Genomic DNA, 17,322 nt, shown 5'->3' on the forward strand with positions numbered 1-17,322 from the left:
AAATACTCGCCTTTTGGTTTTACTTGTTACCCTGTTCCCATCCTATTCACTTCTGCTCTCACGGGCACCCTGTCTACATTTCACACTAACAGGCCTCTGGAAAGAGTTGCTAAGTAAAATGTTTCCTCTATGCCTAAGTGACTTCAGATCCCAAATCTGACTTGGGCTCTTAATTTACTTACGCAGTTCTGAAAATCTGACCCTTTTCTTGATATGAATGTATGTATGTAAAGTAGCTTGCATTATAAAATACAGAGTGGAAATACATAACTGAACAAGGGCTAAATATATAGTTAGCTAAATAAATTAAGTAGATCAGTAATTAAAATGCTGAAAGCCTGTTTTTAAAACAGCACTGTTTCTTTAAACAGAGAAGTTTTTCACACCTTTACTTAACCACAATCAAGCAGGAATTCCACAGACATTTTCAATAAAAGGTATTTTCTGTACTGGTAGCTAGAACACATCCCATGGAATCACATTCTTTTGCAAACTAGTATTTGAAATATGCATATACTTATTACAGTACTCAGTTCAACACAATTGTAATTATACAGTTAATACTGAAAAATAGAAGTATTGTCTAATGTCTTCTTAGAAAGAAAAATGGAAAATGTAATTTCCTCAAGCAATTGTGTTCAAGTGTCTCCTTCAAATCAGAAAAAAAAAAAAATCTTCCTGATGTGAATCTTTCTTACTCAGTCTTAAGCCTGTGACTCCTTGTCTCATCCACACTTGACAGAGGATGAATTCCTTCCTTCACCTTAATCATTATATAAGCCCTCCTCCGTCTTTTCTTCTCCAGGTTAGAAAAACCCGATCTGTTCAAACTACAAAGACTGAACAAAAACTACCACAAATCAAACATGTCTATCATAATCAAATAAACTCTAAAAGTAGTAGTTTCTGCTCCCAATGACTTATAAATAAAATATTTTTCTTACCTGATTTTGTAATTTCAATCAAATTTCTTCAGTCTTTCCTGACTAACAGAATGCATTTCTGCTGCTGTATGACAATAAAAACATGTGTCATATTGTAACACCTACTTCCTCTTTTCATTTCTTTTAACCATTGACAAAGCTACTTTAGAATATTTTCTGAAAGGCAACATATTTTTTCCCAACAGTTAAAAAACTCCATTTTGGGAAAATGCATCATGGAACACTGGACTGCTATTTCTCTTACCTTGCATCATAAACGCTTGAGTCATTATCAGAGATATTTTTCCAGAATAGACACATGCTTTTTGTAATCCCAACATACTAACATATATTCATCTTCTGTATAAAGCATGGAAAGCTGTGAAGTTTCTTAAAATATTCAGTGCAATCCAAGTATAACAAAAAAAACAAGTATGAGGGAAGCCACATGTTTTTGTCTGCAAGTTACCAGTCTGACATGTCTCTGTCATTCCTCTGTAAGAACCATTTTCAATATCAGCGACATGTTTGGAAATGCTAGATGACATAGAAATAGATGATATAGATATTTGTGTGTGTGTGTGCATGTATACATGTATACATATTGTGTTTCCTTCATGACTATTCCTTTTATTAGTGCTATACATTTGAGATTAGCCAAACGAGGATGTTCTAAACTGCACTGAGACTCTTACTCTGCAGCCAGTCTGACTAACATCTGGAGCTTTCCTGTGCAAGAAAGCTCCAGTATGACTGATAGCATAGCTCAATTAGGTAACGCCAGTGGTGGCTACAGGTTCCTTAGCTGACTCCTCGTCCCTATAAAATCCATTCCTAGGCTAGGGCTTCTCCCTAAAAGATAGTTTTTGCGTTTGTTTTCCTCTTTGGTTAGACCAGGGATGTAAACAACTTATCTGTATTAGCAATAATGCCTCAGGCTAATCACACCAGTTAAGAATCACTCCATCTGACTGCTGCAAACTTCTGAGATTGGGAACAGGATGTCCTCTTCAAGGTCTAGCTTTGATGTCGAACAAAGTTATTATACCAGCTATTTATTCACTCCTTAGCAAATCTATCACTTAACATGAACTCCTCTAAGAGGCCTTAGTATATTAAGTATCAGAAGATAGCAGCAAAATAGGTTGGGATAATAATATACATAGCAGCTTACAAAGCATTAATAAAAACAAAAAACATTATAAATACAGCTTGACTTTCGTCATGCTAATAAGAAATACAACGACCTGAAAGCATCAGAGGTAAGAAGATTCAGAAGTGAGAAATGAGCTGGGGCTTTCCAAGAAGTAGAAGTCAGATAGTGTGATGATTAAAAACCGTAGATGTTCAGTTTGCTTTATATAGAATAGATAACTTCATATTAGTTTCATATGTATTAATCTTGATAATGATTAGGAAAACTTGGTAATAATAATAATGATCTGCTCTAATTAATACAATTCTGGTTTAGTAAAAAAATTAATGAAAAAAAATGGGGTTTGCTTGGAGATATGCCCCCTCCCCCCACATTGGGTTGGTGTTTATGCTACAGTGCCCACGCATAGCACTCCTCAAGACCCTCTGTGAAATTTAGACTCTCAGTTTACGTTACATTAGATTTTCCTCTATTAGTCTGGTCTCCCATTAGTTATCTTCAAGGTGAAAATTCAGTTTTGAATATTAATGTTTTCTTTCTTAATCATTATCCATATAATCTAAATATACTATTGTCATATATGAATTCTTTATGAACTGTCTGTATTTCATTATTCTTCACTTGCTTGTTGTATTATAACTCTGATTTAACAAAGTCCTTTTCCCCTGTTGCTGTGAGAGCCTAGTTACTCTGGGATACGCTGCTTGAACACACATGTTTTAGATTACGACTCTAAGACGTCAACAGAGAGATACGCTCTATGTACAAATGCCTACCTATAAGGAATCAGTCTATACAAGCAATTTTCTTTGCTCTAGTGTGAAATTAAAATTTGTAACCAATTTCCTGCACAGATAATCAGTGAAAAACACATGCAGAAAGAACCAGGTAAGTTTTGATATGTTTTATCCTTTCTGCTGTTTCTCAGAAGATCTACTTTAAACTAGTGCATAGTTAAATTGAAGCGATCTTGAATCAGGCAACAGTGCAAAACTCAAGGATTTCAAATACAGTGCTTTGACCTCAGTTACTCTATATACAGTTTAGTTCAGTTTTTCTGTCAAGAACTACAGACGACCTCTTGGCAGAGTTTGTTGCAGCAGACTAAAATGTGGCATTTGCCCCAGCTGTTGCATGGTTAAATATGTTGGGCTGTGAATGGGGGCAGCAGAGGTGTAAACAAACATTAATTTTTTCTGCTTCTGCTATGTGGTAGCTAATCTCCAGCAGAGGGACAAAACTGGTAGGTGCAGCTGATAACATCTTAAACCGAGGTAACGATTTCTGTCAGAGCCTCTGAAAAACTTCACCGATTGAAATTAATCTTTTGACTCTGGCCGGGGAGTAAGTTACCACTGTTGACCAGCAGCTGGGGGAGGGACAGGGTATAGAGGAAGAATCCCAGTCGACTACAGAGAAAATCAAGTAGGTCAGCTAGGCAAGGGCTAACTGACTCGTCTTTGCCTTATGCGTGGGAGAGTGTTCATAGGAACTGCTTCACTGACAGATCAGCAGAGGTGGTAGTGTTTGACCAGCATCAGAGGGTTCAACAAAGGATGTCTGTACTTGGTTTAAATTAAAGTATCTGAACAAGAGATGAAACTGTTATGAAAATAATTGAAATATATTCTGTATGCTGATGAAAATTTCCTTAAGTACTTCTTACAAGTAGTGTCATGAGGAGTTTGACCTCAGCATCACACGGACCGTAGCATTTCACCCAGTGATTCATGCCTTGAGGTCAATAACTGTTGGCTGAGCAACAGACCTTTGAGAAGGACATTCAACAGATTTTTTCCAGGTTATATTCAACATCTGATTCTTCTAGGCCCAGGAACATTGCTAAAGTCCAGTTACATTACACCACAAAGCTGTATAACTCAGGGTTTCTGGGATGGAGATCCTGGCCTGCATTTTCTGCAACAGGCACACAAGCAATGTATAATAAAGGCTGGAGACTTACTTACGAAGACAGACATGAGAAAATTAATATAAAACAATGCATATGTAAGAAATCTATATATCTCTTAGCTAAGTATTCAGCTAGCATGAGAATATGTTCTAGTTTTTAGATATCTGGGTAACAACAGATGGGGTCACACTTCAGTCACCTGTGGCACACTGGGCAGTTTAGGTGCTAAAACCAATTTCCTTTTTCTTTGAAACTCATCTGTTTGAGCAGCAGTAAACACTATCCATTTTCCGTGCCCAGAGCCCTGACTGAAAGGCTGAGCTTGCTAGAAGCCAAAGACCTCAGATTCATGAATAGTGAACTGTTGCTTCCGTGTTAAGAATACCCTATTGTAACAACGTTGAAAAAATGCACTCTGACAATTTTGGTTGTGGGTTTGATTCCCTTCAGGGTGAAATGAGCTTAGGCTTCCCAACTCACTAGAGGGAGCCTTTGAACCATGAAGGTCCTGATCATCTCACCAGAAGGCTCCTACAGACAAGAGCAAGTGCTTGACCCTTGGGAGAAAGAGCTGCAGCACCTGCCTCCTGTGGAGAGCTTTGGAGGAAGGGCATCAGACCCATATCTGACCATTTTTGACTCATTTAGGCTCCTTCCAACTCTAGTCTTGGCTTTTTACAACCTAACTGAAAGCGTTTAACTCCCTCCATGCGTTGTACGCAGGTGTGCTCACACACTGCAGTGGCTTCACAATCAAATTTATGTATCACTGCTCTTAATTCTTTAGCCATAATGACTTTATACAGAAGTTTTGACAGGAAAGGAAATTCAATTTCAGTCTCTTGTTCCAGTATCACAACTACCAAATTGCATTTTTCCATTTACAGTGGAGAGTTACTATCAGCTATCTTGCACTTGCACTTGGCAGGTTTTGAGAGTTTACTCTAACAAGGATGCTGTTCTCTCAGACTGCCATGCCAGATCTCAAAGAAAATCTGTTTCCATCTGTCTTTGTTTCTTTTCCATGCCAAGATTTTTAGGGAGTGATCTTTCAGTACTTGATCAGCACTAGCTGATGATTGTAGAACCCTAGACACCTACAGAACTGACTGTCCATGATTTTTTGTGACTTTGTGATAAAGAATTTTCAGTGAAAATGTGATGCCACCTTCTGCCATTCTCACACTTTCTTACTAAATTATTAACAGTGAATCTGAGCTAAGACACACATGCACAAAAGTAGGATTGAAGAACTCCTAAGTGTAAATGACAATCAGTTTGTCAATTCAGGCATGCAGCAAGTGCTAACAAGCAGATCAGCTCTCTAAAATTGTCTCCTGGGACTGCACTGATAAGGAAGGAACAATGGAAGGACAGAAAGGCTTAGAAGTGCAACAGCTATATAGCAGCTTATAACTAAATCAGGTAATTTCTTTTGTTTGCAAATTCCTCCCTCTTCCCCCCACCAAAAAATTTCATCTGAATCTAAAAGATCATATTTAACACAAAAGGCCTTTCAATTGCCAATCAGAATTAAATAAATCTGTGTCACCCATACATAATGTTCATCTAGTTAGGCAATTACATGAAATGTGAAAATTAATCATATGAAAAATCATTCGTGGAAGTAGGATGTGTAAAGGAACAGATAAGTGCCAGTTTTAGTTGACTGAGTTTTGACTCTGGAAAGCTTGCTGAACATAAATAAATGTAATTTTCTTTCTTGCAGTTTAAAGCTTTATACCACACCTATCTCTGCTCTCTCAGAGCACCTACTGAAGTGTGCCACAGCAGCAGCTGAAAAACTTTTCTAATTGCAATCCCCACATACCCATTCAAAGTGTTCTTACTTCAAGCCCCGTTTGGAGACTGCTGCCATTTTTGCTAGAGTATGTTAAGTTTTTGACCCATAAGGATTTCAGAATGGATTTTCATGGGGACTATTTCAAGCAAGACACAGTATTTACCAAAAGTTGGTAACAGAATTTGTTTGTACACATATGAACCTTGTGTCTCTGGAACTGTAGCAGTAAGGTTAGCAGAATAGTCTATGCCAGAGGTCAAGGCAGAAATTACCACTTGACTCTGGATGATTTGTGGCTATGTCTGTACTGCAGCATGGAAGATGCTTCCTTGTAGATGGAAGTAGGTGCTAAATACTTTTAAAAATATATAATCCCTATTTGTACATCTCCCTTTCCATCATGGGAGGGAAACAAAATCACCAACGCATTTTAGGTTTAAAGAATAAACTAGCCATTGCGAGTGGCTGTCATTTCCTTACAGGAACAAAGTAAGGAAAAATTTGCAGCTCATCTACTATTTAAGAAAAACTCCCAAGGCAGACTTCCTAGGCTGTTAGATCAGTATTGTGCTGATCTGCTACACAAGGTTTGCCAAAGCCTATAGGTTTATTTTACTAGAGGTTCATTTTGCAAAGGGTTGTTTTGCAGCAATGGGACACTTGGCAGTGCCTGAACCCCTTTGTTCTTTGTTTCCCTTGAAGAAAGAATAACTAATAGGAAAAAGGCTAGGCAAGGGCAGCCTTTTGCCCCAACACTCTACCTCTTACACTGGCTGCTAGCAACAGCTCACCAGTGGTGTGGTTAAGGCCAGCTTCATGCTGCTCTGCATTTGCATGAAGGGAGAGTGCAGAGCTGAGAGTCAGGGCAGCTGCAAGGTTTGCCTAAAACTATGTACTCTCCTGCAAGCTTGTGATGGGCAGAACTTGCTTAACTGGAGCCATGACCCCTGATACCTGGCTGAGCTTATAGCTATCTTCATGGAAAAAAAAAAAAAAAAGGAAGCCCAGTTCTATAGGGAAGGAGAATGAATTTGTAGATAACCACAGAAGGAGAATTTAAATTCTTCAGGTTCTCTTACAGTACCATAATCCATAACAGACAATGAGCTATATATACATAAAAGGTTTAAATACATAATCAGAAAGGAAGAAACATGCAAAAATCCAGCCTCTTACTCAGTAAACAAAAGCTTTTTAAAAGAGGTAGCAAGCTCCCTAGAATTCTAGCAAGCTTGTGAAGCCAGAGAGAGATCACTGAAAGCTTCTGGAGATATTAATTTATTATACCACCAGCACAGGCTAAAATGGGCAATCAAAGCTACACACAAGAGACCGTTAGGCTCTGCAGCTATGCAGTTTTGGCCATACAGCTTTGTTTCCTACAGGTTATTTTAAACAAAACAAGCAATCTGGCTGTCATCATGACTTCCCCTTTTTCAAGGTCAAAGGATCGTGCAATTGTGACATTTTCCCTTTCTAAATCACGTCCAGTGACTCATAATTAGGACCCCTTGCACTAACCTCAATAATTTTTCTCTTCCTTTTGTATAAAAGATGCTCCATGTGGTTAGATAATTATGAAATATTTCACAGCAAATTAAGAGAGACAGCAAACAGGCAGTTGCCTATATAAAGGAAAATACACTGCTAAGTTGAATTTCATTATTTCTTTTATAACTGAAATTACTTTACAAGAATTCTTTTATTTTCCTTTTCTTAACGTAAATCTGTAACTTTATCCTTCAGAAAGGACTGTCATTATATTACAGATTGTTACTACTCAAAACATATGAAATATTCCTTCTCATTCTGCCTCCTTTCCCCATAATACCTATAATATTACTGTAAACAGAATAGGAAAGTGCAGTTTAAAAAAATTAATGAAATATTTCATTCCAGTCAATTGTTGCAGAAACACCTGTTAGGAAGAACATCTCACCTGCAGTGGTATTGTGAGTCTTCCAGACAGCATACTGAAAATTCCCAGGATTTATATGAGTGTCTAGACATTGTCAAGATACGTAAGTCCTACACAGACTGATGGTTCACGGAAGAGAGATGCCTTCAGAGCAGTCAGATTTTCCTGTGGTGCAGGTCAAGACACACTATGCAGTATCTGAACTGGATGTCACTAGAATGGGGTTATCAGCCTCATTTCCCTTACTTTTACATCTTCTACCGCTTTCTAATAACACATCATTTTGTAATGAGATTAGTTTTTACAGCACACATCTTTCTTCATAGTTGTGTCAGCTATGATAAAGACGTTTAGTAATTAAGGATTGATAGTTTTCAATATATGTTCCTGTCTGCTGCAAAAATCGTTGCTTGGACATGCAATGGCTGATTTCCCATGATATGTTATATGAATCTTGCAAAAGTGCCTTCATTTATTGCCACAGAGATTGGAGCAATAAAGCAATATCCTAGAAACTCACTATGCTTTTTATCTACTGTAATGATGTTTATTTTGCTTATGCACTACAATACATGTTGCAAAACAAAATGCACAGCTCTATGTAGCAGCTTTCAACTCTACATTTTGTGGCTGCATGAAGTCAGGAAGAAGCAGTGCTCAGATAGGCAAGTACATTGCCCAAAATTATATGAGAAGCCAGTTGTAGAACGAGGACCAGAATCAAGGCTGCTGAATTAAGCACAGAAGTGAGCAATTTAGGAAAATCCAGACTGCAGTTTCTGTGTCATTTGGACTTGTTACAGAAAGTCAGCAGTGACGCCGAAGAGATTTGAAACAGCAATAGTAGCAAAAAGAAATTGAAAGGAAGATCCTTTAAAATATCCTAACAAAGAAATAGCTCACACTATCAGCTTCCATGTTTCTAAGCCATATACCGCCAAATATGCTTTTTAAGCACATCAGTGGATGGTTTTTACACTAGACTTGGAATATAAGCTAGTTTTCCATAGTCTTGATTGAACATCAGCAACAAAAAGAAGGCAAGTCTGAAAACACAGAGAGGAAATGGAAGATGACCCTTTTTTCTTGTAGAAAATGATGTTGCCTGATGTTGCAGAAATAACTACTATTGTTACAAATCAAACAAAGAACAGATGATAACCACTTCTTAACTAATTTTTAGTCATTGGGATTTAGTAGCATGGGTAACAACTATTTCACATACTGTGGTATGGTGCAATTGTGCTTAAGCTTTGCAGAATCATTTGTCATTTTCTGTAAATGTCTTTCCATGCATGGTGCCAGTGTTTTACTTTGAAATCGTTTAAAAAAACATGAACTGACTCAGAATGAAAAGCCCTCAGAGCTTTCTTTTCAAAGTTGAGGTGGCCAATGTTAATTCTGACTCAATATGCCAAAGTACAGGTCTCCGAATGGTCTGATGTCAAGCCTGTCAGGGAGCAGCAGGAGCAGGGCTGCTCCATGGGGGAAGATAAGGCAAAAGCCGCAGGTGCCCACAGCACAGGCAGGCAGTGCCCTCACCAACTGCGCACTCTCCCACAGCACACAAACATGGCTGAATTGGGGACAGGTTTCTTCAACCATCTGGTGATCATCAGACAAGGCAAGGTGACAAGTTAGGTCTGATGTCAGTCCAGGAAGACCGCCAGATAGTTACACTGGCACTGAAGAAAATTGATGAATCCTATTTTGACTCGTTACCTGTTATTTGGAATCATCCATATGTGGGCAATATATCAAAGATCCCAATAACAAGAGCTGAAAAGAAAGTGGCTCTCTATGAATTTGGTATCACAAACAAGCATTTAGCAGAGTTGTTGCTTCATGCTGTTCTTAGTAAACTGAAGGCTCAGAAGACATCCTCAGAGCACAATTTCAGTCAAGTTCTCTGCAGAGCTTATACAGAAATTTGTCAGCAGCTGCGGGTCTTGGGAAAAGCCCACCTTCTCTGCTACAGCTTACTTAGAAAACACTTATCAGAATCAAGAATTTGAGCTTATTTATTTCAAATGCAAGGCCTGAGTCAGCTGTCAGGGAGAGGCAAGATCAGGACAGCTCCATGAGAGAAGATGAGTCACAAGTGCCCACAGCACAAGCAGGGCAGCACCCTCATCAACCAGGGCACCACCCCACTGCACCCCAAGAGGGACTGCTTGGTGACAGGGATAGGCTCCTTTGACAGCCCAGTGATCATCACACAGGATGAGGTGACAAATCAGGTCCAAGTCAATCCAGGAATGCAGTCAGCAGGTCAGGACAGCACAGCACAAGTCCATAGGCAGAGGGTGCATGGGTGGGAGTCCCAGGTGAGGCTGGTCAGAGCAGTGAAGGTTTGTTGGCACACTCAGGACCCTGACAAAGTTCCTGAGCAGGTTTGAAAAAGGCCATCTGTATTTTCTAAATTTCTGTGTAACGCTTTTTGTTTGATAGCCAAAGTTGCATCACATTTCTTTAAAGTGCTCACAGCAGCCTTTTTTTAGAGAGCAATGCCAATGGCTTCTCATGATAAAATACAACCATTACACAGACCCAAAAATGTCTCTTATGTCACAGACCCCAGAAGCTCTGCCCTAAATAGAATTTCCCGCTTCTCCTATCACTGTTAATTTAGTTTATCCTAACCACTGTAAGTTGCTTAGAAAGAGACAACTCATAAAGACATTGTCACTTTTATGGACTTTCACTCAAGAATCCTGATTCTCCTGCAAAATCAGTGGGAGAGTTGTAGCTGGCTTCACCTAAAGTCTGTCCACTCTCAGTGTATGAAGACATGAAACCATATGAAGTCTAAGTTATCAGTTATTTCTTCCCACAGATTTAATGGGAAGACCTAGAACAGAAATGTGCATGAGGATCTTTGTAAGATCTCATATCCTGATGGTGAATTAAATTTCCATGCTACTTTGAACATTGTCTAGCATAGAAACACGCTACAAGCATCACATTTACCAACCTCATCTGGCTGCTAAAACTGAAGGAGGTGGGCTTAGGAAACTGTATCAAATAGCTACCATAGGACAACACTCCTGAATTAGCCTACAGGTAGAATAGTGCCCCTTAAACGTATGGTCAGAGCTCTAGCCAGGAGCCCCCTATACATCTGTGTTGATGGAGGCATTTTAGATGTAGACAATTTAGGCTGCCTCGCATCCACTGAAATGTGTTTGAGCCATAGTACCTGAATATCTACTCATTTGCAACAAGTTCACACAGCTTAATCCTTTTGGGAAAACCTCTGGCTGGAAGTTGATTGCTGTCCACTATTAGCCATATGTGGTACCTACATAACTTAATGAATATTTCAGTTCTGACTAGCAGAGCTTTTTTTCATATCTAAACATTTTAAACTGGTCTCTCTACCTACTTACACATCAGGGGACAAAAAGGAAGAGAGTATTTACAAATTCACCCTAGGGTGGTTCATCATCCCCTAGCAGAGTCAACTGAATACTAGAGGGTGATATAGCCACTTTGGGCTTTTCCTATAAAAACTTGCATGTCTTTACTGACTGCAGAGGGAGCTTAGGGAAAACATTTTCAGAACAATTCTTGCAGGTATACAGCAAAAATATCAGTGCTTTGCTGGTATAGTTCTTACATATGTATGGAGGTATGGATGTGTGTGTATATACACAAATATATGTATATATGTATGTATGTATGTATAGATATATATTATGGGCCAGACACAAACTGATAATTCTTTGCCAGGGGGTTGGGCCACCTGATGATTATTTCATTTTATGAAGCTGTCTTAAATTGAATCTTAGTATTAGCCCACTATTTGGTAGACACAAGTGACTATAAATCACTTCTTAAGATGTACGAAGCCCTGGCAGCTGATCCTGAGATATATTGACAGTATCTGTCAGTATCAAAAGTGCAGTGTTATGACTAAATCAAATGCGATCTAGCTTGGTCATCTTCCCTTTTTTTAGCTTTTCAGATTTCACAACCAGATCCTGGAAAATGAGGAAGAAGGATTGCCAGGAGCAAAAGGAATAAGAACAAAAACCCAGCACAACCTTCTGCCATTGATTCACCTGACTTCTGTCAATGTGGATGTTGGGAAGCAGGGTTGCATACCGGCATGGCTGCTGAAACATAGAATTGATGCTCTAGTTATTTGTAGTTACGCCAGATTTACTGAAATGTCTGCAGTCTTTCAGGATTAGGTGAAACATAATGGGGGTTTTGAACCTACAGAGGGAACCTTATCTGCTTAAAAACTTTTCAGAAAATCATAGTTTTAGGATTGTGAACATCTAATTTCACCTGTTTTCAAAAATATCTGGGGTGTCACCAGTTGCATTAGTACTGGATATTATGTCATTCTTCCCTTTCTCAAAGGAGAAATGTATACTGTGGAAGATTATCATTATTAACCCATTGCTGTTTTCTGCTTCAGAAACAGATAAATAGATGGGCCAGCAGCTCTTGCATTTCAGTTCATGAATTGCTAAGAAAAATTGGGGTTTTAAAAAGTGCACATAAAAAGATCAGATTCTTTTATTATTGGTATTAATATGTAACTATGTGAGAAACATATAATTTTAAAATGCTTACTTTGGATCAAACTCAAATATTTTCCTCTGAATAGATAAGGCAAAAAGGACAAAAAGAACCCTGATCTTTTTGATCTGGACTTATATTTGAAGTTACAGCTATGGAAATCTGAAATAGCAGTATCTGAAAGCATCTCACATGAGTGCCTGTATAAAAAGTGAAATAATCAGTAGTGCATCTGACATCACGGTACTAGAACTATTTAAAGCACAAATCTTGCTAGCAAGTGTAATACAGTGTGACTTAACAGCTTGAATATAATGTTTCTGTTTTACAGGCTACCGCATGCTATGGTTCAGACAGTTCATAAGTCAGTTCTGCTGCAGATGCTAATTCCTCTTTGACAAAAGCAACAAGTAGTTTTTTTTGTTGTGTATATTAAGTGTAACATAGAGAGCAGTAAACACACTGCACTGAGATAAATTAGTAGAACCATCCCGCTCTGCACTGAATACTCCTAGTCTGTGCTAACAAAACAATTTCCCTGATGCACAGATGAGTTAAGAAACAATGAAATTGTCATTGTATATTGTCATATTCTACTTATTTAAATAGAATACAACAATTAGGCCTGTAGAGAACCAGTCACAGGAAGTGATGGTTAATTCCAGTTAGTTGAAATTGCCCCACATCAGCACATAATTACTTCTAATGATATGTATTCTTCCCAAGGCAGACAATCATACCCACACTTCTTACTGACACACAACATCCAGTTAGATAAAAAATATATATATTGAGCAGAGATAATGAAAGCAAAGCAAATTATTTGTGGAAACAAACAGAACTGTTTCTTGCCATAGAAAATAAAACAATGTATTCCATTTGCAGTTCTATGCTCCTACCCACTTAGGCGCTTCAGGGCAGCAGGGCTTAATTTTATTTTGTGGGTAGAGGCTATTTAAAGACTGAAAACAGCATTTTTATTTCTCTTCAATGATTATGTAATCTATTAATCCAAGCCTTCTGTGATGCTGCTGCATCCACCTCCAGCTACTATTCATAAACAGTTCAATGGCACAGTGAATCATTCTGTTTTCTTGTCAGTAGGAGAGAGAACAAAGAAATGTTCTCTGTTACGTGACAACAGAAAACAGAAATCACACTGAAAGTAATCAAAGGGTGGTAAGTACTGTAGCTGTTTCTAAAAAGAAATATACTAAGAGTATTTCAGGACTTTACACAGCAGAGAACATTTAGATGATCACTTGAGATAAATCAGTCTCAAAGAGATACAGCTAAGTTTTAAACTAAAAAGAGCTCTTCTTTGGTATTTTTCAGAGGAGAAGCAGCATGGAAGAAATGGAAGTGGCATTGCCACTTTAATGCATTACACATGTAACTTCTTACATTCATTGCCACAAGTGACCATTAAAGGCAAGAGCATGGTGCAGAATGAACAGTGGCACAAGTAAGTATACAGATAAGACCATGCACAATAAGGAGATTTGTATCCTACTGCAAGAAAAGCAGAATAATCTGTATTAAGGCATGAATATAAAACTTAATATCTGCTGTATATAGCCTATTTTAATTGTGTTTGTGAATACAGATATAGGTACATTTTATGTATATTTTTTATATATATAAATATATACAAATAAACAAGGGCTCCCTCTAGTGAACTTTTAAGGGATTCAAAGTGTTGTAGTTGTGACTTCTAAAAATACAATGAGACAAGCTTTGTAGTGTTATCTGCCATTAGACCACCTGTTGAAGTTGAAAAAAAGACACATGCTTTTAGACACACAAGACATTTTTCAGGTCTGTAGCACAATATATTTGTTGGAGTTGGGGAAAGGGAATGTGCTACAGTGAAAACCAGGTTTAATGCACTGTTGTGCTTGGATACTGTCACTTACTGATTACCTTGCTTGTTTGTCCTTCCTCTTCCAGGTATGTGTGATACCCTTATTACTGACTTGTACACTTCAGACTCTGAAATCTGAAGAGAGCGATTTCATCTAGTCATTTAGGTATCTCAACATAGTTTATAAAACAAACAAACAAAAAAATACACATCTGCCCAATTGTATTTGTGCAGACAGAAAGTTTACCCTTGCCACATGGCAGTATTGGTGCTTAATTGATTTTCTTTTATATCTTTTTAAAGTTACACACATTTCAAGTACTTCCTTTTGTCCACAGTCTTTACAATATTATTAAATATAACTCTGCATTCTTTTTTTTTTTCCCCTACCATGTTAGATAATACACCCGTAACACTCCTTTCAGCCCAGAGTATATCAGAAAAATAGTCTGTGAAAGTTATTATGGTTATGGCTGGTAGCACAACATGGGAAACCTTAATTCTGGCATTTTGCAACTTTTCAGGCACAGGATTCAAATTGTTGTCATACATACTGTCTCACTCCACTTCTTCTGAAACTACTTGGAATGCGACTGCTTTGTGCACTCCCAAATGAACTTCCAAGATTTTAAGAGAAAGTGTAACATACTGTGCAGGTATTCTCAAACTATAATACATGAGCTGTTTTAAGGTGCTTACGGTGGCAACAGCTTCTGATTTTGTCTTTGTACAAATACCTAACTGAACCATGGAATGATTATTTCCATACAAGAAACTAGAGAAGGATCGGCAGTTACCAGCATCTGTGATGTGAAATAACACATCTATACAACAACTGTGGTCTCACGGGGACTGCTGGATTGGTGGTAACTTCCTGTGTTGAGTGTTTTGATCTATGCTTCAGAGTCATTATTTCCACGCAGTGGTTATCACCAGCCTGCTGCCACAGGTAATTGCAGTCCCCTTTTCTCAGCCTGTGGGAGTGTATCTAAGGTGAGATCAGGTACCTGCTTTCATATGCTCTAACAGGGAGAGCAAGGTTATGTGGAGAGAATGGGTAAGTCACTGGCTGAGGTCAGGAGGCTGGAAGCAGTAACAGCTTGTGGGCTAGGGATGTGCAGCAGCAAATGGAGAGAGGCAGGTGGGGGCATGTGATTATAGCCCCAGTGTTGAAACTGGGGTCAAGAACAAGAGATCGTATATTGAAGGGTGGTGACAGAGTGAATGGAGGCAAGACTTCTCCTGCGCATATATGCTGCCCCATGCAGAGCTGGAAACTTCTGCATCCCTTACTTGCCACGAAGTATGAGCAAACCTCTGATGGTAAAACTACAGTGGGAAGCTCTGATATGCTGTATTATCTGTAAAATAGTATAAGATCATATAAAAATCCTGTATTTCAGGTTCTGCTGGTCTATCAACTACTTTACCTCTTTTGTATGTTGGGCAAAACAGACGTAAAAACCGAACAAGCACAAAACAGACAACTGTCTCCTGCTGCACTACTGCAATTTTGCACTAATATAAACTGAGGACCAGGGAAGGGAGAGAACACATTCAAGAGACCAGGTACTTTGGTATGCCTTGAATATATTTACTAGTGAACAATTATATAGAGGCATCAATAATTTACATATTTTCATTTCTTTTTTCCATCTCTTGCCCCATGCACATGCCAGCTGATTAAACAATTCCTGGATATTGAGAACACCAAGGAGGTGATGCAGATAAAGACTAAGACCTCTAAATTCAGGTGCCTACATGCAGATGTCTACCTGTGAACTAGGGGCAGGATTCATTTGGCTGGCAAAGGGGTCTAGCACTTACTAAGGTGCCCTAGAGTATCTGAGACATTGTTAACCCAGGATTTGAGGAGACTCACACCCTCCTGAGGCAGCAGATGGAGACCAAGCAGGACCCTGACCCCACAGACCCTGAGGTGACACTGAAGGCTCAATTCGCTCATGTAAGCATTTATGCTTACTGCCATTGGGGGTGCTGTAGGTTGTCAGCACAGCCTCCAGTTGCCAGTATAGGCAGGTTTCCTGTAGGTTATGTGGTAGTAAGGGATGCGCTGCCAAGAGAGCTCTGCTGCGAGGGCTTCCTGCTCGGGGCCACAAATGGGGCTCTTGGTGCCAGCATGGGCCTCAAAAACGTTTCCACAATTAGGGTTAGGGTTAGGGTTAGGGTTGAGGGAAAGAGAGAGCGTAGAGGCACCATGGGAGCGGGTGGGAAAAGGGCTGCCAAAGAAAGGGATGTGGTGCCAAAAAAGCTGTGCTAGAAGGGTTTTTGGCTCGGGGCCACAAATGGGGCTATGGTGACAGCACAGGCCTCAAAAATGTCTCCACAATCAGGGTTAGGGTTAGGGTTAGCGTGGAGAGAAAGAGAGAGTGTAGAGTCACCATGGGAGCAGGTGTGGAAAGGGGCTGCCAAAGGAAGAGATGCGGTGCCAAGAGAGCTCTGCTGCGAGGACTTTCTGCTTGGGGCCACAAATGGGGCTCTTGGGTGGTATAATTTTTAGCCCCATATACGTAGCTTGGATACCTTACAGCATCTTAAATAGCACTAGGCACCTATGTTTATACAGGGGTCTTGTTGATTTGTGAGATTTTTTTATAAATATAGGGTTTGGGTTCTTTTTCCAGAAAAGCACAAACTAGCAGAAGAGTTTGGTAAGCAGTCAGTGGGAAGCTATTGTCCTTGGTAGATGATGACTCCAGAGGCCCCAGTACTGCTCTTGGTCCTGCCAGGGGGCTTTCGGCAAGATGCTCAGTTTCTGTCCACTTGTGCCCCAGTCCGTAAGAAGGAAATGGTGAAAAAGACCTTCTTGGAAAACAGACCTGTTGATATGCACCAAGCTAACCCCACTGTGTAGTATATGCCTAAGATGGAAAAGAAGAAGCAAGTGCCTGTTTTTCACAAAAAAAAAGTAGTGGAGTCATTTTGCCTATAAGTTTCCAGAGCAAAAAAAAAACGGGCCCTGAAGCTTTCATTACCAGCAGGGTCACAGCTGGAGAAAGAAAATGAGATCAAAGGTAAAACAGAAACAGCAAACATGAAACTACCCACTTTCTAGTGAATTGGGCAACAGAGCAGAAACACAGTTCCTATAGACCTTAACACAAAAGCAACAATTGCAGAGGAGCTTTAGGGTCCCATTCCCTGAGCGACTGTATTTCCTAGAAATTGTGGCTTTCCCCTGAAAGGGCCTG

Source organism: Apteryx mantelli, chromosome 1 (assembly GCF_036417845.1).
Source record: "Apteryx mantelli isolate bAptMan1 chromosome 1, bAptMan1.hap1, whole genome shotgun sequence".
Classification (NCBI taxonomy): domain Eukaryota; kingdom Metazoa; phylum Chordata; class Aves; order Apterygiformes; family Apterygidae; genus Apteryx; species Apteryx mantelli.